Genomic DNA, 25,503 nt, shown 5'->3' on the forward strand with positions numbered 1-25,503 from the left:
TCAATCCACGCTCTGCCATTTCTACCTCTGTCTCTCCTGTCCCTCCCTGCTGCAGAGACGGTGCTGGGGGGGAACCGGCTTTTAAGTGACTTGACTAGTCACTTACATACCTAGGCTCTGATGCCCAAACCACACCCATAATCTATATATCTTTTTGGATCCTTCCTGATAGAAACTGTATGTACACAAGGAACAAAGTATTATTACAAAAAGGAAAAAAACTTGCCTAAAATTTTAATTTTAAAGTGACGTTTTTGTCCTCAAATAAATGGCATGAGATTGGACCTGAAGCACAAAAGGAAAATCTTCAAAAGGACAGAAACAAAATTATATCTGAAGATATAACAGTACAATTACATTTTTAAAATAATTGAATATTATAAAAAATTCAAGCTTCCATAATGTACTGTTATACAGGTTTCCTTGCTTTTTTAAAAAAATATTCTTTAAAAAAGGGGTTATTTCCTTTTTTTTTCTTGATGGCTTAGGGTGTCTGCAAGGAAAATACTGACTTTGCAGGGGAAAATGTGAAACTTACTTTACACAAATTGCTGTCAGATACGTAGAGAAAATACAATGAAATCCACTCTCTCAGGTTTTATTTGGACAAATGCACAATATTTTAAAATAAATATGATTTTCAAACTAGCTGTTTCATTTTAAATAGATGAAAAGATTTTAGCGTACTATAGCTAATACACAGATATTATCAAGCAGGCACAGTTTACGTAAACAAGAGACTGCACATAATTTTAAATTCTAGTTTTATTCCACTGAGTTCCTAGTTTAAAAAACAAAATACTTGAAAAGTTCACATTAATGGGTAAAAATTGCCTGAACTATTCAATAACTACCTTAGTAAAATTATGTACAGAATACATTTTTCTGAAAGTTGCCCTTTTTATTTAGTAATCAATATTTTCTATTTCATGATTACCACCTATCACATCTTCTGCATTCCTAAAGAAATCTTGAACAGGGCAAGGTCACAGAAAGACTCTTGACTACATTCTTGAAAAAAGCCTTCAGGATAATCATAACGTCAGTCATACTTACTAACCACACCTATAGTTGCTCTATATTTCTTCATTTTATACCTTTCTTCTAAACCAGGGTTTCTCAAAGTGGTCTGCGGACCTACCCTGAGAAAACTGCTACCAGGACACTCCAGGTGGTTCAATTAACGGCTCCGCAGCCACAGGGCCTCACGGTTTCCATTGGCTGCAGTTTGTAGTTTGCAGCCCAGGGGAGCCATGAGAAGCAGTGGCTTGGGTCTCACTGCTTCCCGTGACTCCTGTTGGCTGCAAACAGCGAACCGCAGCCAAGGAGCCAAGAGGTTCTCTGACTACATAGCCTGTAAGTAAACAAACCTGAGCGGCCTGGTAACAGCTTTCTCAGAGTGGGTCTGCGGACCACTTCGAGAAACACTGTTCTAAACCTTTTGATGTTTTGGTCTGTAGTGCTGGTCTATTCTGATGCAAAAACTGAATACTGTGAGTAATGACTGATATAAAAATTATATTAAAATGACATCATTTTGATCCTAACACATTCTAAATTCAGCACATCACAGTCAAAAGATTGTGACACCTAATGTCTCAGGTTTGCTTCATCAAAAGTAGTGCATCTAAATGGAAACAAAGTGCGTTCATTGCAATTGTATCAACCATTTCTACTCAAGGAGCTTACCACATGCTCACCTCTGGATAAAAACTGATTCATGTATTAATATTAAATTTTATTGATGTACAAAAGAGTTTAACTTTTACAGATTGCAAAAAGTCTAATTATGTTTCAGAAAGACTATAGTAATAAAATGTTTCATCATTTATAGTAATAAAATGTTTCATCAAAAATGTCAAAATAATGTGGCATCAGAATTTGGTTACAATTAACTTTCACAACACACTACATAAAGAGAAAAAACTTAAAAAAACAACAAATAGTCTAGTAGCACCTTAAAGATAACAAAACATGTAGATGGTATCATGAACTTTCATGGGCAAAACCCACTTCTTTAGATGACTGGGGTATTAGAAGCTATTTGTTTTGTTGTTTTTTAAGTTTTTCCTGTTACAGACTAACTTGGCTACTCCTCTGAAGCTTTTGTACATAAAAAGAGAGTTTACCATATGAAATAGCAGTTCTTGTTTTTTTGTAGTCATCAGGCTCCATGTTAATGGAGGACAATACCACAGCCTCATCAAGCAATGAAGAGATAGGAGCTGAAATGTTGTGCACCTCAGCTTGCAAATCCTCTTCTTCAGTGTATCGTTCGTGTGAATGCTTAGCTAGAAGGATCAATGGTTGAACCAAATGAAATGCTAGGAATCTATCAACCTTGACCCTGGGGAATAAGCAGGTGATAGCTCCCTGTTATTATGAGCCCTTTGATAAGTAAGAATATTCCTTTAACACGGGTGGAGAACCTAAGGCCTGGGGGTCAGATGCAGGCTTTGGCTTGCCTGGATCTGGCCCCTAAGGCTCAGGGCTCCCCACAACATCTCTCCCTTAGGATTGGAGCACACAAAATCTACCAGCCTGAGTCCTCCTAGGCTCTAGTGTGCAAGGAGAATGTCTTTCTGCTTCTAAGTCAGTAAGCCACATCAATGAGGTGTTTTTGTTTTGCTTCTCACATGTGCATGGCTCCCAACTGATTTTTCTGTGGGTCAGCAGCCCCTGACCCAAAAAAGGTTCCCCTCCCCTGCTCTAACGGAAAAGAAGACCTTGCTAGAGTGCCAATGTGACCCTTACCAGGTGATGAGCTCAGAACAGAAATGGGAATAGTTGTCAGTAAGGAAAGGGGAATCTTTACCACTGATAATGGTGACCTCGATAATGCAAGTGCAGTGAGATTTTTCAGTGTCAAAAAGGCTGTTAGCATGAAAGTCGGCAGATGACAAGAAAACATCAGTATTGGAATAGTTGGTACTAATGACACAGATACTGAGAGACTTAGTGTTTAAGTTCAATGCTCAGGCTGTAGGGGAGGCTTTAACAGACTCTGCTGGCCAAAAAAAATACAAATAAGCATATGAAGAGTGAAATACATGTGGACAAGCACTTAAAGAAACCATAGTTTCTGTGTGAAAGCAAGTGTTACGTGAAAAGGCTATTGCAAATAGCTCTGAAGAATCAATAACAAGATGCAATTTTTTGCTTTTAAGATTATCAAAGTCTGACAATTTAAAACTTTCTATCTATATATTATACATTGAGATAATTTACTGTTAAAATAATTGTTAAAACAATACAATAACAAAATTAGTGATTTTGTTCTGCAGATACATTAAAATCAGTATCAGTTGTTGAAGAAAATTACAATGGTACAAAAACTGTTTTATAATGAATGACTACAACAGCATTTTCATAAATGTTTTAGAATGCAGCAGCTAGCTGCCTCTCTTCAGATGTTGCATTTATTAACATCTGCTATCCCAGTCATTTTTCTGAGAAATTATAATAAACTGCTTTTTGTTCATTTCCTTGTTAGTGTATTGATATTATTTATAAGAACTAGAGAAAAAAGCTTGTTCGTGCCTTTCTTCTCTTTTTATGCTATTTTTAGATTTATAAAAAACACCTGAAAAGTTTTCCCTTTCTTCAAAAAGTTTTATATATACTTATTTAGAAAATAATTTTAAAAATATGGGTATCAGATCATGCTGATCCTTATTTTTTGTTCTCATAAGTGAATCACAAAATAAGATGAAAGCTTTATTTTCCCTCAACTGAACGAGTGAAGACATGAAATGTTGAGCAAAAATCTGTGCTCCCAGTTTTCTGATTTAAATAGGTGATGGAAGTCAAACAGTCTTTCTAGAACCTTGTGCAGCCATTAGTTGAAAACTGGTTTAAATTGGTTTAGTTTGCATTTGCAAGTCCTTTTCTATATACAGAATTGCACTAACTAAACTAAACTAACACAACATGAGACATCTTGTTAAATGTCTGTGTGTCAACAAACCTTTACACAAAACTAAACTGCTCTCAGACAGTGGTTTGCACTGGTTTAACAAATCATTTTTAATCTGATTTTAGTTAGGCATGTCTACAAAGTTATACTTACTTCACTAAATGTGTGATATTTATACTAATTTAACATAAACCAGCAATTTGTGTAGACAAGGACTCAGCTGCTTAAGTGTAAACTTTCTTTGAAAATGCCTTAACTCTACTGAATTATTCTGCCAATCAGAAAAAAACAAAGCAGAGATCTTTACTTCTAATGTAATAAACATGCTGAATTTTTTAGAAATAAAACAAGTCCCACTCCCGAAAGCCATCTTTATGCATCAAAGAAAACATTTTAAAAAACACACTGGCCTTGCTTTATTCTTATTTCCAAGTTAATTTCAGCAACTTCTTCTGAACAGTCAACAGAAGTGCATCAAAGGGTGCTATGCATATCTTGTTATTATTGTGATCAAATAATACATTTTAAATTAACTCAAAAATATTCCCAAAAATTTTAAGGCTCGAAAGTCAGTAAAGTCAGAGTTAAACATACAATTCTATTCTTAAAAATGTGAAGATTTGAGATTTTATTTTAAACTAAAGATTAGTAGTAGCATTTAAATCCAGTCCTCCTTCACCCACCTGTTATGTCTCAAATAAAACAAAGATTTATATGTGTTTAACTTTACTGATTGCAAGCAGTAACATTGTAGCTATATCTAACATTGCAGATCTTATGCTGCACTGCTATAAAGTCTTCTGTGGAACTGCTGTATGCTGATGGGAGAGAGCTCTTCCATTGGTATAATTAAACCACCCCCCAGCAGTGGAGGTAGCTATCTTGGCAAGAGAGCATCTTCCACCAACACATAGCACTGTCCACACACTGCAGTGTCTGTCTCTGAAACTTATGTCAATCAGAAGGGTGGAGTTTTTTACTCCTTTGTTTGGGGGAAAAAAAGCAAATAATTGGATTGCTCCTGTTCTGCCCTGCACTAGGGATGTGAACGAGTAGTCGACTACCCAATAAGCGGGAGCTTATTGGGTAGCACTATCGACTACTTGATCACCTCTCCCCCTCCACTTTGCACTCCTGAAGAGACAGGGAGGAGCCAGCACACAAAGACGATGACTCAATCTCTGGTCCCCCACCGGTTCTCAGGACAACTCCCCCCCATTCTGCATTTTGAAAGGGACAGAGCAGCAGCAGCAGGTCCCTTAAAGCAGCTGCCACTGCTCTGTCCCTTTAAAAATGCAGAGTGGCAACGGGGGTGGGGAGCTTGTGCTGAGAGAGACCCACAGGATGGCTGCTGCTGATCTGTCTCTTTCAGAATGCAGTGTGGTAGCAGGGCAGTTGTCCTGAGACCGGGCAGGAGACCAGCGACTGAGCCAGCATCTTTACACGCCTACTCCTCTCTGTCCCTTTGAGTGCGCAGAGCGGGTAGGGCTGTGCTGAGACCTGCAAGTGAGTACTGTAACGGCCTTTCCTTAACAACTAGTCGAGTAGTTGATGGAAATTCCATCGACTACTCGAGTAAGCAAATTCACTTAACATCCCTACCCTGTACTAGGAATGCAGTGGCCGACATATTGCTGTTGCAGAGAAGGAGGGGAAGAGACTGCTGAATTGTTTTGACATACTTCAAGCACCTAGTGTTCCGAGAGCTATTGCCATTACCAGCAGCTGAGGAGGTGGTGGAAGAACTCAGAGGGATTCCCAAAATGTACAGCAATCAGCTTTGCCTTCTCACAGTACTACACTGTGGGATACATACCTATATTATATAATTCATATATTGTACACACTCTCACTCTCTCTCTCTCCTTTTTTTTGTGACAGTACGCCCCGGAATGGCGTATTGGCACCTATTTTCCCATCATATTTTAATTTAATGGGATTCCCCTCTGGTGTATCGGCACCTATTTCCTGGGGTGGCTTGGCTCCTGATGGAAGCCCGCTCGGGGGACACAGTGCAACTCTTAAAGGGGACGCAACTGCATTTCATCCCTCCCCGCTCTCTTCTCAACAAGTTTTCCCTTCTTTTTTTGGCTCAACAACTTTGAGCTTGGAGTACCGGTACCTTTTTTCTTACAAAAAAAGCAGCTTGTATATATATTAGAATGCATCTGTTTTTCTGTGTGTCTGTCCGTGAGTCTGTTTGTTCAAGAACTCCTCCTAAACCAGAAGAGATAGGGCCACTGTAGTGAGGCAGTATCGCCTCCTGATGACCCACAAGGAGAACTTCTCTTAAAGACCCCTTGGTGGGCAGTGCCAGAGTATCCAGGCTCTGCCCACAGGAAGCAGAAGGACGGGACTGCAAGCATAAGAGAGGGAGCTCCCAGCTCAGTTGAAGGAGGCTGGGCGGCAGCTCCAGAGGTAAAGGAGAACCATGCCCCGCCAACCCCCAGGATGACTGGGTTGGGCCACAAGGACCACTGCCATACCCTGAGGACTTCCCCAGGCTTCTGCGACCACTGATGGAGCCCAGTGACCACAGGAGGCTGCAGAGACCCCTGCTAAGGCCTGAGGCCTACCTTAGACTCCCAGGACCTAGACTGGGCCCCGTGGGCCTCTGCTTGAACCCCCCCAGGAGGAATATACGGACACCATGCCAGCTCCTTCGACCCCCACAGAGCCTGTTGGCCAGAGCTGGAGCAAGGTAGGACCGCATGGGGTCTGGAAAGTAGCCCAGGGGGAGCCGACCTAGGACTGGCCGAGGACATGGAGGTCAGCTGGGCTGCAGATTGTGGTCTGGACCCCCGCTAGCCCACTGATCGGACCAGCGTGTTGAGGCAAAGAGCCTCACTGACCCCGGAGGCAGCTAGCGCTGCCACTGATAGCGCCCTGGGCTGGGACACAGTGGAGCGGTTAAGCCTATGTCCTCCCCCGCCACACTTTTCTCTCGGGTGGCAGGTTCCCCCTGAAGGGAGATACCACCTGCACCTATTGGCTCTCTGCCAGCAAGGACACCCGACCCCTAGCTCAGCCTGCAGACAGGCCTGAGCCCTTGGACCCTTTGGGATGACTTATTGTTTGTTTGCTTGCCCCGCCCTGACCCAACGGCCTGGATCATAAACTGCTTGCCTGCAGCCCCGCCCTGAACTAGGGCCCGGGCTTATAAACTGTGACTTTGTTTGTTCACCCCTCCCTAACCCTGCGATGGGGCCCTGAGACTGGTTGTGAGGAGGCAGCGAGGCCACCCACAGCCTGAGACTACTACAGCCACCAAATTTGGGAGGGGCTGGGGCAGAGGAAGAGAGCCTCACCCGCACCCCAGAAGGGGCTAGGGAGATGCCCCCTGTCCTGGGAGGTGCCGGGGGAGCGAGAGAGCCTCATTCCCTTCCCTGAGCCCCTCCTCATTCCCCCATGCCCCAGGCCTCCTGCCCTGAGCTCCCCCACATCTCTAAGGCCGTGCCCTGACTAGGAATGTTAAAATTTGTTTAATTATGTAACTGTATAACCGCTGATACAGAGGCAGCACTGAGGAGGGGGTAGGGGGGAGAGCTGCATGTAACTGTCAAGGTTAATAGATGAGTCTACGCTTACTGATTAACTGTGTAAATGGCTACACTTTCACATCCTAAAACCTGAGTCCTGCATCCTCCACACCATCAGTCCCCTGCCCTTAAGTCTTGTAGTAAACAATATTTCAGACAATTCAGCAGCTACCAGATGTTACTGGCAGTAAATATGGGACCCTGAACTAAATACTGAAAAATAAATGAAGAAGAAAATGTTGAGACATATATAAGTACAAAGTTGTAGTTCACCTGTAACTTACCTATGGTTCCTAGATTACACTTCACACTTCGTATGCATAATCACTCTGTAAAGACTCCTGTGATGAATTAAACAAAAGAAACACCATTTCAGTTTTGTAGGTGTTATTGTACAGGTTTACATATTTATCATAATAATTTTGCATTTTTAAACTATTATCCATTAGACTGGCAAAAATGCTGATTTTTTTTTAATGAAAAAAATACTGAGTTATTCAACGTGAAAGCATTATGCATTTGTATTAAAAACTTCTCTCTCAAAAAGGGAAATGCTGTTCCCAAAACATCGAATGTTACATTTCACAGGAGAGAGGAAAGGCTACTCTGAAGCATTCTACTTTCGTCACATGTACTGCTGGAATAGTTCTGGGGTGGGCAATAATTTTTGATGGGAGGGCCACACCAAGATTTTGGAAAGTGAATGAGGGCCGGACTGTTCCATGATATAAATGGAGGAGATACAGGGTCTGGGATAGAAGCTGGATGCAGAAGGGAGCTTGGGGTAAGGGACTGGGGTACAGGAGGGAGACTGGAGTCTGGGAGGGAGCTGGGATGAAGTAGGCGGTTGTGACCTAGGGCAGGGGACCGGAGTGCAGCGGTTCGGGATGTGACCTAGGTTAGGAAGGGATTGTGATCTGGGCCAGGAGATTGGGGTGCCAGATCTGGGAGGGGGTATGGCTGTAAGAGGGGGACAGAGGGTTTGGGTATGTTGAGGGGGGAGGAGGGGCAGCAGAGAGTTGGGGCAGGAAAGGGCTGGGGTGCCAGAAACAAGCTGTGGTCAAGAGACTTACTTGCCAGTTGCCAAACTAGCCTGCCTACCTGCAGAGCTTAAAATGTTTCCCAGCCTGGTCATGTGCTTCATGAATAATTAAGCCCAGGAGAGGGGGCATGATTCTCCTTAGCTGCCTGTTATTCTAACAAGCAGGTCCCACTGGCTGATTTCTGCCAGAAACTGGCCAATGGAAATGTGCTGGGGGCGGGGCAGCTCCTAAAACTTCTTCTCTTCTCTCCAGTTTAAAAACAGAAATGGAGCCCTGCAGCCATGTTTCTGCATGGCCGCCTGAGGCTCCCCACTGCCTCTGCAGGCCAGATCTGGTGGCTTAGTGGGCCGCATTTTGCCCAGGCCTGGACTAATTGCTCTACTGATGCAAAAAATAACATACTAGTCTGGGCATTAGGAGAATATTGGATCAATACAACTTAACAGAAGATTGCTCTCTTCCAGCTTGGAAGCCCACCAGCTATTGAACTCATGCAAAGTTTTCCCATGAACACATGAATTATAATGCCAAAGAAAGCAGTAACCAGCCAGCACAGCTCTGTGATGCTACATGCACTAAGGCTTCTGAGAACAAATGCTTTTCAACAGCAAAGCTTTGCTGCCCTACCAAGTGTATGATGATCCATTTTTTCATTCCTTATTTAAATAAGGCAATTTTATATAATCTCATACATTTTTTCTCTTTATATAAACCGTGATATTCTGTTTTGTTGCTAATCTAATGACTCATGCAAATACAGTAGACACCCACATCTTTCTAATCAAGCCAAGGAAACTCACATGAATGTATTTTTCTACCTTTCTCCTGAAGAGTTTTCACTACACTATGACCTTTTGCTCAGAGTTCTAGATAATTCCATTTTTTTGTCCCTTATGCACCTTCCATCTCACTCAAAGAATGTATTTTTTTGCTACTGCACCTGTAAGCAGATGAGTCAGAAAACAGTATTTTAAATTCTCACAAAATGAAAGTAAGCACTAGTTACTTTAATTTCCTGATACGAAAGTGTTTTTAATAATTACTTTAGTGGGTTTTGAAGGGAAATATCCACAAAATATGAATGTTTATACATTTAAAAGCTGGGCTTAAATATTTGAATGTACTCCTTAAATTTACTTCAGCTTAACTCTGAACTTCCTTGGTTTCAGTAATATTCTTAATCCTATTAATATATTCCAGCCATGCACATAACATGTTGCGTGTTTTCTAAGGCATAATTCCTACCCTGAGGAGCATACTTAATACATCTTTTGTTTTCTATATTAATAAAAAAATATTAGAGTGATCACTGATTGTTTCTTGTTCCAGAACCATTTATTATTGCCCTTCCAATCGCATCTCAAAACTCATTTGCAGAGATGCCTACAAAAATATTCACAAATTAGGCCATTTGGTGCACCTATTCCTGGGGGAATTCAGCACCATTGCACAGGTGGAGAATTCACATCCAACACAGAATACTGAATTCCACCTTCTAACCTCCAGAAGACATTATAGTGCCAGAACAGCTGGTTGACTGGCAGTAACAGCTAGCAGCCGGCTGCATTACTCAAAGTGGCTTTGCCATAGAGCTAGGTTAGACGGCAGAATGGAGTACATGTGCCTGCTGGATAGTCACAGACTGGGGTTCAGAAGACCTGAGGAGACTGGGGTGTGGGCTCACGAATTAGTGAAGTGACAGCACTGAGCTGGGGTGGGGCTCCTGCATCAAATGGGGATAGGGAGCGTAGGGACACACAAGAACAAACATGTGTGACTGATCAGGAATCAGCTAGGGTCTGCCTGGGGTAGTCTCCCCTTCTCCCTAACAAGGTCCATCCCTATGAGAAACTATTTTCCCTATCCTTTTTTATTGACAGACAGCAAATGCCTGCTTTCCTTGACCTCCAGGAAGTGTCCTACAATGCCTGTCTTGACTGCTCGTTAGTAGTATGAACTCTGCTGCCCAGCAGCCATGTAAACAACAGTCCACCACTCCCCCTTGAAAGCCCTGGAAATTTTAAATTCCATTTTCTGTTTGCTGGCTTGGTGTGAAGAGGCCTCATCACATCTGCCTAGGTGACCATGACTGGCTATCAAATGCTCTACTGCTTGAACCACTGTTGAGCTGTTGGATCTGATCAGTATATGGGAGGAGACATCTGTGCAGTCCAAGCTGCACTTGACCTGGAGAAATTGGGATACTTATGGACACAGCATTTTTCAAGGAGTGTGCGATAAGGCTATGATCTAGACATGCTGCAGTACTGATCGAAGATAAAAGAGTTAAGGCATGCAAATGTTGCTCCAATGCTGCACCTATGATCTGCTACTTCTATGAGAAGCTGGACGCTATCCTCAGTGGTGACCCCGCCTCCACTGCCAAGAGCCTTATGGATATTTCAGAGGGCATGGAGGCAGTAGAAAGAGACCAAACCCAGAGGATGAAGTTATTGATGAAGAGGTGGAGCTAGACAAGGATGTAGAGCTCCCAGAAGGGTTGCCTAGTGGACAGGGCAGCTGACAGCCTGTGCAACCTCCTGGGCAAGGTGAGGGAGAGGTTCAGCACCCCCAGAAGGGATGGGACCTCAGGCAGAAGGGGTGGGGCCATGATGCCTGCCCCTTCCTCTGCCAACAGAGGTGTATTGTATCATGCTCTTGTGACAATTTAAAGGGTCTGGGCTCCAGGATTCCCAGGTCCCCATAAAACACAGGGTCCTGTGGCAAATCCTCTCTTTGCCCCTCCTCCCCATCGACAGGCCTGCCAGAGTGGGGACAGATGGCTAGAAACAGTTCTCCACTCCTAGGCTGTGTCTAGACTACACGGTTCCATCGATGGAGCCATGTAGATTAGGGTTGTAGGCAAAGGCAAATGAAGCCGCAATGTAAATGATCGCGGCTTCATTTAAATTTACATGGCTGCTGCGCTGAGCCGACAAACAGCTGATCAGCTGTTTGTCCGCTCAGCGCGCTAGTCTGGACGCTCCCCTGCCGACATCAAAGCCCTTTGTCGGCAGCCCCGGTAAACCTCATCCCACGAGGAATAACGGGGCTGCCGACAAAGGGCTTTGATGTCGGCAGGGGAGCATCCAGACTAGTGCGCTGAGCGGACAAACAGCTGATCAGCTGTTTGTCGGCTCAGCGCGGCAGCCATGTAAATTTAAATGAAGCCGCGATCATTTACATCGTGGCTTCATTTGCCTTTGCCAAAAAAACAAATCTACATGGCTCCGTTGACGGAGCCATGTAGTCTAGACATACCCCTAAGGTGCTTAGCCAGTCTCTGTAGCTGATATCTGAGGAGCAGGAAGTAGGAAACAAGACATATGGTAAGTGGCTGTGGCTTGTGTAGTCCGGAGGTGGGTTTAGGACATAGAAAAGAAGGAGGCTGGCTATGTTTCCGTGAGCTGAACATTTCCCTGTTTAGCTAATCAGTATGGCAGAACAGGATGTTGATGCACATTGAGATCTCACAAAAAGCCTCTAGAGAGCTCTCCAGGAAAGTTTCCTGGAGATACTCATTAATCCTCTGCTGCAAGTTCTATGACAGAGCAGCTCTGTTACTTTCTCCATTGTTGGGCACTGTACAGTGCCATTCTGCAATCACCTGTCCAGGGACCAAAGCGGCTCATAGATGTGCCACATACAGAACAGGGCAAAAGCCACAAGCATGCAGTACTTGTACCTTGATTTCCCTGCTTACCCCCAGCAATGAGATGTCTGCTAGTATGATTCCTCTCTGTGGAAAAGTGTGAGATAAGTGCCCTTTAAAGCTGCTCCCCATCCCCTGCAACCTACTTCTGTAGGTTCTTTTGTCCATGTGCAGCCTCCTCTGGCCCCACCAACAGTCACCATGGTTTGGTAGCTTGAAGAGATGTGTGCCTGGCAGGGTCACTAAGAAAGAGATTGGCACGTTGCAAAAAGTACATATAAGTAAAATACTTCAACGCTGTGCTTGACTTTAACAATCCTGCTTCTGTTCATTGTCCCCTGTGTTTCATCAGATATGGCCTTCAGGAACATCTGCCGACCGACTCCATCATATAAGAAAGAGACCAAGAGGAAACAAAGCAGACATGTTCCACAAAGTACTGCAGTGCTCCACTAAAGATAAAAGAATGAAAGGAGTGCTGGGAAGCCAAAGGCAGTCCAGAAAGAGAATCGAGCATCTACTAGGGATACCACTAAGCATATGATAAAAGTAATGGAGGAACAGAGATGCTCAAGACTTCAATAATGCTGCAAAGTGAGCATGTGCAAACAGCATATTCACAATTCTTTGCCATGCTCCCCCACCCCAATCTGCCTGTACATGCCTTTCCACTTTCAGAGATTCCTCAGTTTCCCCTTCTCTCCACCCATTCTGACAATTTTCACAACGATAGCTGCACTTACACAGAGTTGTAAGGATCTGCCTTTTCCCAGGAAGCACCTGTATTTTGGTAAATTGTCAGTTTGCTTTTTTCTTGACTAATAAAGGCAAAGTTCTATAATGTTAAATCATCTATTTTGTGTTTTACAAATTCACACTGCAACCACTACAATTACATATATAGGCATATTAATAATGTTCTTAGTGGGATATGCAGGCCCAACTGTCAACCCCTAGGGGGAAAAAAGGAATGCACCACGGAAGCAACTCTGACAGATACACATTGCTGCTGTTCATTATTAAAGTGCTTCCTCAAAGGCACCCTCTGATTTCAATTGCCACTGAGGAATCTGGGTGCTCCAATTCAGCAGCCAAGCACTTTGCCTCAGCACTCCACCCCTGAGCATCACAAAGATTATGCAAAATGCAGCACACAGCTATCACCATGAGAATATTATCCTCATTAAGCTCTAACCTGCCCTAAAGGTGCACTGTCATTGCCTTTAATCTGCTCAAGGCACATTTAACTGTCATCTGGCACCCAATCAGCCTGTTTCTGAACCACCCCTTACTGCCATCCATGTATCCCATGCAAGGTTTCATGAACCAGGGTTGTAAGGGGAAAACCAGGTCTCCCAGGATCACTATACCCACTTCCCTAACCCCTACTTCAAGAATAGTGATAGAAATGTAGACATGTTAGTCTGGTGTAGCAAACAAAAAACAGGACTATGTAGCACTTTAAAGACTAACGGGATGGTTTATTAGGTGATGAGCTTTCGTGGGCCAGACCCACTTCCTCAGATCAAATAGTGGAAGAAAATTGTCACAACCATATATACCAAAGGATACAATTAAAAAAATGAACACATATGAAAAGGACAAATCAAATTTCAGAACAGGAGGAGGATGGGTAGAGGGGGAGGTAAATGTCTGTGAGCTAATGATATTAGAGCTGATAATTGGGGAAGCTATCTTCGTAATGAGTAAGATAATTAATGTCTTTGTTTAAGCTTAGGTGTAAAGTGTCGAATTTAAGCATGAATGACAGTTCAGAGGATTCTCTTTCAAGTGTAGTCTTAAAAGGTCTTTGAAGCAGGATGCAGGTAATCAAGTCGTTGAGACAATGTCCTTTCTGGTTGAAATGGCAAGAAACTGTTTTTTCTTTGTGATCCTGTCTAATATCTATTATAATTTACCTTCCCCCCCATCGCCCTTCTGTTCTGAAATTTGATTTGTCCTTTTCATATGTGTTCATTTTTTTAATTGTATCCTGTGGTCTATATGGTTGTGACAATTTTCTTCCACTATTTGATCTGAGGAAGTGGGTCTGGCCCATGAAAGCTCATCACCTAATAAACCATCTTGTTAGTCTTTAAAGTGCTACATAGCCCTGTTTTTTGTTTCTCCTACTTCAAGGGTGGACAATCTACATCACACATGCCGTAAGTGGCATGCAAGCTGATTTTCACTGGAATGTGAGCCTCCCCGCTGGATCCATACATTGACCATATGGGACTGTCCCATTTTTAACTGCAATTTCTTCTCACACGGCACTGCAGCCTCCTCCCCGCTCCGGCAGAGCACACAGGCGGCTCCACTGGAGCTTTGCTGGCAGGCAGCCAGGCTGGCTCTAGTGGCACGCATTTTCTAGCCACTCTGCCACCTGCTGCCCCACAACCACGCACCCTCTCCCGGTCATATACCTACCCCCACCCTGCTTCTGCGTAAACCATTGCTCCTACTCCCGCCCCCTGGCCAGACACCCTACTCCCAGCCTACTTCTGCATACTATCGCCCACCCAGACCCTCCAACCCCTTCAACAGACCACTTCCCGCCCAGATCCTGCACCCCATCCCTATCCCCCACATTGGCAGCCCTGTTCCACACACTGAAGCCCTCATTTTTGTCCTCATCCCAGAAACTAAAGGGGTCCATAAAATCCACTAACTGTGGAACTCCAGAAAAGTAAATCTGGCCTATGAGAAGCCCTGAAAAGAAAGCCCCTGCTTGCAGCTTTCTGTTCAGGTTTGCATTCCTCAAGATGAGTGTGTCCTGTACCTTTCTAGAACACGTTGATGTCTGTGAAACGCCCATGGTGATCCACAAGTGCCTCCAGTACCATGGAGAAGTACCTCTTCCTATTGATGTACTCTGTTGCAAGATGGTTTGGTGCTAAAATAGGAATGCCATCTATCACCTTTTCGCAGTTAGGAAAAACTCTCTCTGCAAAGCCGCCCATTATTGCACACGCATTCCCTAAAGATGCAATTGATTGTCCTGCACACTTGCATTAATGCAGCCTCAATGGTCGACTTCACTTCTTCAAACTGTTTTGCAACTAAACTGATTTGCCAACTTCCAGACAGCAATTGTTACATGCTTCTCTACTGAGAGGGCAGCTCATTGTGGTATCCTTGCGCCGCAAGTCTGGGATCAGCTCAGCACACAGTTCCAGGTGGCTTTATACATGTGAAAGTTCTGTAGTCACTGCTCTTCATCTCACATGTGCATGACAATGTGATCCCACCAATCAGTGCTTGTTTCCCTAGCCCAAAAGGGACAGTCTACCACAGGGCTACTCAACATGCCACATGTGGCCCGTGGCCTGTTTGTTTGCAGCCCACAGGTGGGAGCTAAAAGAAAAACATAGTCAATATAATGGCCTGATACGTATTGTAGTAAAATTCCTGGACTGTGATTGCTCATTAAAAGTGCTGACCTATGGGTGGAAATCTAGTAAATATTGTATTTTATTAATATCAGCAGAACTGACTTAAATGGGGCCTGTGTTGTGTAGTCTTGCCTTAATTTGGTATTCATGCCCATCACAGTGAAAGAAGCTATTTGCATATATATTTCCATGAATATGCAACCACACTTAAATTGTGACCCTTGTCATGTGCTGTGAGTATCATTGTGACCCCCCGGGACTTCCAAAGTTGAGTAGCCCTGGTCTACCTTATGCAGCTGTTCTGTGAATGCCTAAAGCAATGCAAAGTTGCTGTTATTCATATCATTCAGAATGTTGAGTGTCTGCCTGCCTGACTCTTCAGTCAGTAACTTAACCATGAACTGTACTACCATGCACACACTCATCACTTTTCAGAGCATAGGTGAGAACTGTGGGATTCATCCCTTCTCATACTGATGCCAGGGTGCACAGCAAAGAATGGCCATTGAAAAAATGGCACAAAGGAAAGCCAGAAGCCAGTGTAAGGCTGAGACAGAAAGCAATGCATGATGGAATATTTAGCACGGATCCAAGATGCACTGGGATCTGTTCCACTTTCCCATGCATAGACAGGTGGTGTCCCCTGCTCTGTGGAATACATTCATTTGTATTAAGTCAACTTTTGAGTGTCGATATAAGCTTAGGTAACAAATTGGTAGTACACAAAGCCTTAGACCATAAACTCTCTTGGGTATGATTCATCTTTTTGTTCTGTTTGTACAATGCCTAGAAAAATTGGCTACAAGGCAATATGGTAATACAAATAATAAAAAATACCGTTTTTGGCCAAGGCCACTACTTTAAAACTGGTGTAGCAAGTTATATTTGAGAGTAAAAAACAGTTAAGAAATCAATATTTAAATGACTATGAGTAATGATAATCAAATGATGGAGATTTTAAAAGGCACATAACTTACTCCTAGAATTATACGGATATAGTTAAATTTATAACTTTCCTGTATATACACAAACAATGCTTGTTAAAAGGGGTTTTCAACACGCTTAGTTCTGCAGTTCTCAAATGAGAGGGGAAGATCCCAATATCTCTAAGGGGACATGCTGAATAGGGATGTTAAAATGCATTTATTCAGGTAAATGTGTAACTGCTGAAAATTTCAGTGTTACATGTTTACATGTGAAGGGAGGCAGCTTTGTAAACATGATGGAAGAGACTTCTAGGATTAAATGAAGACATCTAAAACTATATACTGAATATCATGACTAAGAAACAATGACCATTTATAGTTTTCCATAGGCAAATCTAGTATATATTTGAGAGTTTGTGTGTCTGTCCATCCATGAGTCTGTTTGTTCAAGAACTCCTAAATGGTAAAGAGCTAGGATCACCAAATTTGATTTGCAGCATCCGCTTATCACAGCTTAAAGCATGACTGGTTGGGCCAAGACAACAGGATGTGCCTGGAATGTGATTGTTTTTCATAAAACGGAAAGGTCTATGAGCGTGGACAGTTATAACATATAATGACCATAAGAGGGCAGCAAGGGACCAGAGATAGGTACCAGGACAGTTATAACCCTACAGGGGGTGGAAAAGGGACAGCTATCTACTATGTGTTTGAGAGAATTTGTCTGTCTGTCTCCCAGCCAGGGAACATGAACCCCTTCCCTAGCGCTGCCTGTTGCAGCAGCCATGGAAAGGCACTTCTTACCTAGCCCCAGTCTTCTCCAGGGAGAGAAGGGTTGTTCTCCCTCCCTGGGGCAGCCTGCAAACTGAACCTGTCACTCTCAGTCCCAGCCCAGAGCAATGATTTAAATGAGAAAAAAAATTATTTCAATTAAGGACCTGAGCAGCTCAGGGTAAATCCTCTAGTAGAGAGAAAGAAAGAGAGAGAGAGACTGTGTACACACACAGTGTTCTTTTCACATTTATTAACTGTAGCTTTAATTCTCTCTCATAGGAGAACCCCCACCAGTCTCATCAAATATGAACAAGATGCTGTGAAATCATACAATATAGGTCTTCAGCTTTGCAGACTCAAGATAACAAGACCCCATCTACTGGTAGCTCAGAGGCCAGAAGAATAAGCACATCTTGACATTCTACTTTAGAATCTTGACAGAGAGATGAGTCTCCTATAGTTGGAAACTAGTCTTACTTTTTCAGAATCAAAACTATAGCTTATCCATGTGACAACTTTGCTTCACAGTGGCAAAACTACAGCAACTTTATTGTACTTTTTTACATTAGCCAACTCCTATGCATGTACAATAAACTAGTAAGTAAATAAACCAAAAATAAATATACCAACATTCAAAACGTAAGCAGTTATATTCGACATTGTCCCTATAAATGCTTTAGATCTTATACTACATATGAAAATCTGTATTAAAACAATTTTGAATCTTAATGAGTTAATACATTTCACATCTGAGCAATTGTGACAGACTGTCAATAGCAACCACAATCCCATTAAGCCATCAATTCCAATAACTCCTTATCAGTAATCTACAAAAAATTAGAGTTAACAAGATAGATGAGTTGGAATCACTTTTCATGAGAACCATCTCCATCAAAGCTCTATCCTATAAGAACCATAATGATGTTCAGCCTCAAAGGTGAAACTCTTAAAAGCAGGGAACAGCTTGTGTGTCATTGGGACCAAAGGTACATAACTCATTGAAGGAGAAAGTAAGAATGACCACAAATTTTGCTGCCCTCAGAATGAAAAGCAGGACATCTTTGTTTAATTTAAGCTCTCTCACAGCTACAAGTAAAAACAATAAAAATGAGAAAAGGAGGAAGAAAGGAATAAATCTGTTAAGACACAGCAGTGCCAGGAGAACTGGAACAAAACAGACTAATTAGATCACTGGCCTAATGTGACTTTTTTTCTTCTGGAGGACAGTCAGATCTTAAGGTGACAGATACCAATTTAAGATAAAGCTATTGTAAAGAGACAAGAATTATACATAGCAAAGTGATAGAAATTTAGTCATGTTAGTCTGGTGTAGCTGAAACAAGAAACAGGGCTATGGCAGCACTTAAAGACTAACAAGATGGTTTATTAGGTGATGAGCTTTCATGGGCCAGACCCACTTCCTCAGATCAAATAGATCTGAGGAAGTGGGTCTGGCCCACGAAAGCTCATCACCTAATAAACCATCTTGTTAGTCTTTAAAGTGCTACATAGCCCTGTTTTTTGTTTCATACATAGCAAGGCTTTTTAGAATGGCAATGATGCCTCCAGAAAACCATTTCAAATTATAGGATGCGGTAAGAAAGGGAATGGTCAGATTAACTTTCCCCAAAACAGAAAAAAGTGTAAACTGAAAGACACAGAAAATGTAATTTCTTCTGACTCTGCAGGTGCTTCCATTTTTAACATTGTCTATGGAAGAACTGCCCCATTCCAACTGACTGCAAAGTTGAGCTCTAATTTTTTAAAAAATAAATAAGCATCAGCACAGTGGGATCCAGGTCCACAGCTGGGTCTCCTACATGCTACAATACTACAAATAGCAAGTCAGCCCTATCAACTACACAGGAATCTATCACCATTTGTAAGGCAATTTCCATTCTATCTTCATACTGCATGCAGTGTAATTGTAACCATGTCAGTTTCAGTATTTGAGAGACAAGGTAAGCATGGTAATAGTTTCCTTCACTAAACTCATGAATCAAAAGAATGAGACTGTTGACAAAGGAAGACTGTATACTGCATCCAAGAGGGCCCTTCGAATCAAATACTATATAGTGGTTGGACAAACACAGGAAAAATATTGCCAGTGAATGGTCAGTACTGTACTAGAAGGGCTTTTTAGTCTGTAGGGTTTACAGGCAGCTTCAGCCAGCACCGGACAAACTCATGTCTCCAAGTTGAAGCAGTCTTGGTTTCACACACCTGGGCAGATAGTGCTACTTTCTATTAAAATGGCTGCTACCAGGAGTGAACTTGATGTCTCTTTCAACTGGAAAGTTGATAGGCAGCCAGCACCGTTCGCAACCCACCCATGGGGGGGGGGGGGGGGGGAGGTAGCTTTTCCCTCTGTAATGAAGGTGACAAAAGGCAAGTCGGAGGCAGCTTTCGCCTGACACCTCCCCCCCCCCCCACACTGAAAGTGAGTGGCGCGGCCTTTAATCCTATCACTTGAAAGGCGGCGTTCGCCAAGCCGCAGTGCCGGGGAGGAGTACGGGGCCCAGGCAGCTCGGATCCGGAACACCCGGGGGGCGGCGGCGCAAGCCAGCTCAGCCGAGCTGGGGACCGAGGCAGGACCCAGCCGCTCTCTCTACCCAGCGGCCTTGGTCACACCCGCACCGGCCGCTCGGCCCCACACAAAATGGCTGCTGCGGGCGCCTGCCTGTGCGTCGCCCGGGCACTAACACCCTTTTCTCGCAGCCCCGCTCCCGGCCTCCGCCCTCCCCAGCGGCCCCCGCCGGGCGCAGGGAAGGGGGGAGCTCGGCAGCCGCCCCCGGGCGCGCACAGCAGCCAGAGCCGCCGCGCGGGGAGCCCCCTGCAGGAGCCGCCCCGCGTCCCCCCAGCCGGCGGGCGGAGGGAGCGAGCCCTGGGGCGCGGCCGGAATCCGGGGAGGGGAGACACGAGCTTTTCCTGCCAGGTGAAAGGTCAGGAGGGCGCGGAGCCGCCGCCCGGGGCAGGCGAGGACGGAGCCGCCGGCCCGGTGACTGACACGCGGGGCCGTTTCCCCGGCTGCTCCGGGAAGCGGCGCGGGCCGGGGGGGAGGCGTCGCAGCGCCCCGGTGCCAGCCCCCGCCCAGGGAAGAAGGCGGCCCCCGCCCAGCCCCGCCCGCTCTCACCTGGCGGGCCCGACGCCTCTGCTGGGGGGTTATTTGTCGGTAGCGGCTCCGGCTCCGGGAGGTCAGAGTTCGTGACCCCGCCCCCTCCGCTCCGCGCGGCGCTCCGCCCTCCGCTCCGCGGCCCGCGCCTGCGCGCTCAGACAGGCGGGCGCGGCTTGCAGGGAGCGGGAGGAGGCGGCGCGAGGGCTGCCGTGGGCAGGGCGGGGTCCCGGGAGCCACGTGCTGCCGTAGGGCGGGGCCTGTTCCCTGCACGTGGGGATGCTGCAGGCGGCCAGACAGCCCCCCCCCCCTTGCTTTGGGGCGCTCCCTGCAGAGAGCCGAGTCCCGCTGCCGCTTGTGCCGCGCAGCCCTCGCTGACACGCGGGGCGGGAGCTGCTGCTCTGCGTGGCCGTAGCTCAGCACCACCCATCCGCGGGGGACGAGTATCGCCAGATGTTCTCTCTTCCACCTGAGCGCCTGCTCAAAAAGCGACCCTGGCAGCTCTGGTCAGCGCTGCTGACTGGATCTTTAGAAACCCAGTTGGCAGGGCAGCGCCACGCATATCATCAGGCTCTTTGGCGCAAGGGTTTCCTCACGTTGCCCCTGCCTGTGTTGCCAAAACCTCGTCCAGTGAGGGCTCAGACACGCTCCTCCCGCCCCCCCCCCCCGCACTGACTGGACAGGCTGTCTGCTTTGGTGCTGTGCCTGAGGTAAGCACTGCCCAGAGCCCATATCCCCTTCTGTGCCCTTGTAAACAGGCGGATATAGGGCGGGGCAAATGGGGCGGCTGCCCCAGGCCCCGTGCTTCAAGAAGACCCTGCTTGTAAACACCACCAGGCAGATTTGAAACTGAGACTCCTGGAGCTTAGTCTAGGATAGGGATGTAATCATGTAGCCAATTAATTGAGAAGCAAAGGCTTATAGGTGAATGCTATAGACTACATGCATTCTCTTCCTCTCCTCCCACCCCATAAATTTCATAGCAGTCGGGCCAGCAACCAGGCGCAGTCCTGACTCCCTCTGGCGCCAGGACCTACCCCTGCTGCAGCTCTGCTGTATTAGGAGCCCGGTAGGCAGGCAGCTCTGAGCAGTTCCAGCTCACACTGGGTCTGGGACTCAGTTCCCACTCCTGACCCCCCAGACAAGAGTTGGTGCCATCCGGAGCTGCTGTATCTGTAGCAAAGGCAGCAGCATGGGGCAACAGGCAGCCAGTCTGCAAAAGGAGCAGGTTTTAAACTGGGTCTCATTGTGGACCAGCTCCCGCCTGGCATCTAGAAGCAGCGTGGAGTGGCAGGGGGCTGTTTCATGTGGGGCCAGAGTGCACTGGCTGCTGGCCCTACTCCAGGGGACTACAGAATAGTTGAGTAACCATAAGAATTCATGAGGGTGACTGTTCGATTAACTGACATTTAACATCCCGAGTATAGGACCCTCTACTGCTTGAGCTACAAAGCCTGAGCTTAGGCTGTAGAGCTCACTTGTTCTTATCTCTTGCTGCAAGTGTTCTAAGTGCCACTATATGAGACAGTGAGCCACTCTAGGGGCCCATCTAAACTACATGCCTCTTCCGAAAGGAATGTAAATGAGCCCGATCAAAAATGCAAATGAAGTGTGGATTTACAAATCTTATGCTTCATTTGCATAATCACATGAGAGTGCTTTTTCGAAAAAGAAACTGCAGTCGAGATGGGGTTCAGTCTCTATGAGAGAGAATTCATGGACACAAATCTGATATCCAAAAAGGCAACGCGTAAAAATCTGTAGGGGGAATAGTTTAACTTGCCCAGGCACTCATTAGTGAATCTCAAAGTCACCATATTGTTTCAGGCCAATTCCACAAGCCAACTCTACAGGAAAGCCTTAGAACAGCAGTTCCCAGCTTTTTCCAGATGGGGACCCATTTGACAATTCAGGAAGACTTGGTGACCCAAGCCAATTAAAAAATGGGAGGAGGGAGGGTAATGCCATAACTAGCTAATTTTGCACCTGAAGCAAGAATATAAAATTGTGCCCCTCCTGTTTATATATTCATAGTAGTTATTAATGTATTTTCAGTTTTTCTATGAAATAATAACACTACATTTATTTGAATTGTGGTGGGGAAAAGACACTCATCCCGAAACCTCTACCCCCCAGTTTAAACTCCACACTTAGAGGCTAGAGGGGCTGGGAGTCTCTCAGTTAGGGCTTTGAGGGGCACACTCACTCAGGGGTTTGAGAGTCACACTTGGGCTGGAGGGGCTGGGAGTCACACAGAGTCACACTCGGGGGCTGGGAGTCACACTTAGGGGGAGTCTCACACTCAGGGGCTGGGAATCAGGGCCTGGGGGGCATACTCTGGGCCTGGGAGTCTCACAGGTGTTACAAAAATATTAGAAACATAATACACGTTCAAAAAAACAAGTAAAATTTAGTATTTTACTAAAGTTTCAACTGAACTTAAATTAATGGGATGGTTGAGCTTGCATTTGCTTTGCTAACTGTTGTATCCTTGGAATTGTTGTGGCGAGTGCGCATCAAAGATCATCTTCCAGGTTTAATTTCAATATTTGTTTTTAATTGTAAGCAAATGTGAAAAGCTTGATTCACACAAGAAAGTCTTTGGAAATGGAAGTAAAATTCTCAAAACAACTTCTGAGAAAAGTGGGTAGTCCACTCTGTGTCTGATCCAGAACTGATTATTTGGCATGGTTGAGAACTCTGCTTTTATATCATTGTTTTTGATCATGTCGATAAATTGTTCTTGGGTGCCTTCAGGTACATCACAAACATCCACACTGAAAGGATTTGTTGCAAGAGCAAACAACTTTTCATCTGTATCTGGAAAATACCAGAATAGCCCATCACTTAAATGTCTCAAATTCTCCTGTATCGACAATCGCAAATCATCATTAACATTAACGTCATTTGTACTTTCTTTGAGAAAGGTTGCGAGGGTTGGAAACATTTTTTTATATCAATTTTCGAAATCCATAATTGGAGTTTCATTCTGAAGGATTTTATTTTCTCCGATAATTGTAGAATTTGGTCGTTGAAGTGACACATTTAAATCATTTAGTAGGCCAAAAATGTCCGCTAGGTATGCTATTTTATACAAACTCTTGTTTTCTGTAAACAAATATTCAAACTCATTTTCTGTGACATAAAAAATGTTTTAAGTTCATTTCATAACTCAAACACCCAATTTAGAACTTTGCCTTTCGGCAGCCACTTTACTTCAGTGTGAAACAATAATACTTTATGCAAAGGACCTAGTTCCAAACAAAGGTTTTTAAATATGCGAGTTCTGAGTGCGCTGGACTTAATAAAATGTACAGCTTTAATAACATCATTAAGTACCTGGTTCAAAGAAATAGGTAAAATTTTAGTTGCTAGTATTTGCTGATGGATGAAACAGTGAGGTCCAATTGACTTTTGGAGAAACATTTTTAACCAGGGTTTGGAATCCAGACTTGCAACCAAGCATACCAGGAGCCCCATCTATGCAAATGCTGCACGAGTTTTTCCATTCTATGGAATGTTCTTCAAAGAAAATATTCAAGATACTGAACACATCTTGTGCAGTGGCCGTAGTTTCCAACGGTTTGCAGAACAAAAATTCTTCTTTTACATATTCATTTTTAATATACCAAACATATACCATCAGTTGTGCAAGATTACACACATCAATTGTCTCATCGAGCTGCATACTGAATAATCCTCTAGGAGAATTTTTAATTTCTTTGATGACTTGAGATTTGATGATGTTAGACATGTCAGTAATTCTATGCTTAATTGTATTATTAGTCATGGACAAAGGTTGCAGCTTTTTCAAAGCATCTGCACCTACCAAAAGGCGGACAATCTCCTTGGTACAGAGAACTAGATTCTCGACTATGGTATGCGCTTTCTTAGCTTTTGCAATTTTCAATGCTACAATGTGTATGAGGCTTCTATGGCAGCTAACTTTTGTTGCTGATAAGACTCACCAACAACAATTTGGCATTTCTTGACATCTTCTGCTTTTTGTTTAAAAAAATCCACATCTTTGCTCTTGAATTGAGAATGTTTAGTATTTAAATGACGTTGCAATTTATTTATTTCAGTGATTCATTGGAAAGAACTTCCATGCATATGACACATTGCGGCCTTTCCACTCCTGCTGTAATTATAGAAGTAAATCCATACTTGATGTATTTGTCAACATACTTTCTTTTTGCTTAAGTCATATTTTCAAATAAAGGCAAAATGAAATTTACAATCCCCTGCTGTATTAATAACAAAAACACATGCACACACTAAGATTGCACCAAGCAAACACCAGATTGCTGCTTTACTAACAAAAGCACTTACACACATTATGATTGGGCGACACAATAAGTCTGAGATGGAGTATAGTACTAGCTGTTATTTACACCAGGACTACTCAACTTTGGAAGCCCCGGGGGCCACAATGATCCCCACAGCACATGCCGAGGTGTTACCCGGCTTAAGTATCATGTAAAAATGTTAAGCACGCCTGAGCTAACGTATCATCCAATTAGCCTAATTAACATGTACGAAGATTACAAATGCAGACCCTCTCCCACATCTATCATTGAGTTTCCTCTGTTATAGATTGGTATGTGGCGCTTGAAATTAACACTTTAGATTTTGGTAGATTCCAACCACAAGACTATATTTTGTACAAAAGATCAAACAAGCAAATAACAGTTAGTTACAAACACATATAAAGGTTACCAGAGTCTACGCTGCAGAGACGATGGACGTGTTGCTGGCGACCTACAATCCATTGGTCCTTTCGGGCCTCGGGAGAGGAACAGCCAGGAGTCCCACAATGGTTGATGACGCCAAAGCTGGCGACCTCGATCCTTAGGTCCTTCTGGGCCCTGGGAGAGGAACAGCCAGGAGTCCCACGAAGCAACTGGAGTCAGGTAACAGTTGTGGTGACCGTGGCAGGACCCTCAAATTTCCTCTATAAGGATTGGTCTTTTATTGATTCATAAAACATCAAACAAGCAAAGTTGTCTCCCTTTTATTGGATTGGGATGGTAGAGTTAGGTAGATTAGGAATTTGATAGAGCGGGGATTTTCGGATTAGGAACTGGCCACTCCTGGTTTTGAAGTTCGCAATCTCTCGAAGTACTAATTCTGCCCTTCTTTTCCA

General features: G+C 44.3%; 1 protein-coding gene and 1 pseudogene across 9 annotated transcripts in view; both read right to left on the bottom strand.

Annotated features, from left to right (window-relative positions):
* NR2C1 (nuclear receptor subfamily 2 group C member 1) overlaps nt 1-20,546 on the bottom strand; it is a 114,054-nt gene extending 93,508 nt beyond the window's left edge. For 3 of the 9 annotated variants that reach the window (XM_075933450.2, XM_075933426.2, XM_075933460.2), the window contains exons 1-2: nt 20,379-20,543; nt 7,740-7,796 (exon numbers count right to left, since the gene is read on the bottom strand). The gene's annotated coding sequence lies outside the window, so the exon portion shown is untranslated. Of the gene's footprint in view, nt 1-7,739; nt 7,797-9,298; nt 9,439-20,378 lie in introns of those variants that run through there. The other 6 variants (XM_075933445.2, XM_075933411.2, XM_075933430.2 and 3 more) reach the window with 4 other exon arrangements.
* Nucleotides 20,547-22,801: 2,255 nt separating this feature from the next.
* LOC149525591 (SCAN domain-containing protein 3-like) lies at nt 22,802-25,129 on the bottom strand (annotated as a pseudogene).
* Nucleotides 25,130-25,503: the final 374 nt, after the last annotated feature.

This window comes from Pelodiscus sinensis, chromosome 1, assembly GCF_052426305.1.
Source record: "Pelodiscus sinensis isolate ZL-2025 chromosome 1, ASM5242630v1, whole genome shotgun sequence".
Taxonomy (NCBI): domain Eukaryota; kingdom Metazoa; phylum Chordata; order Testudines; family Trionychidae; genus Pelodiscus; species Pelodiscus sinensis.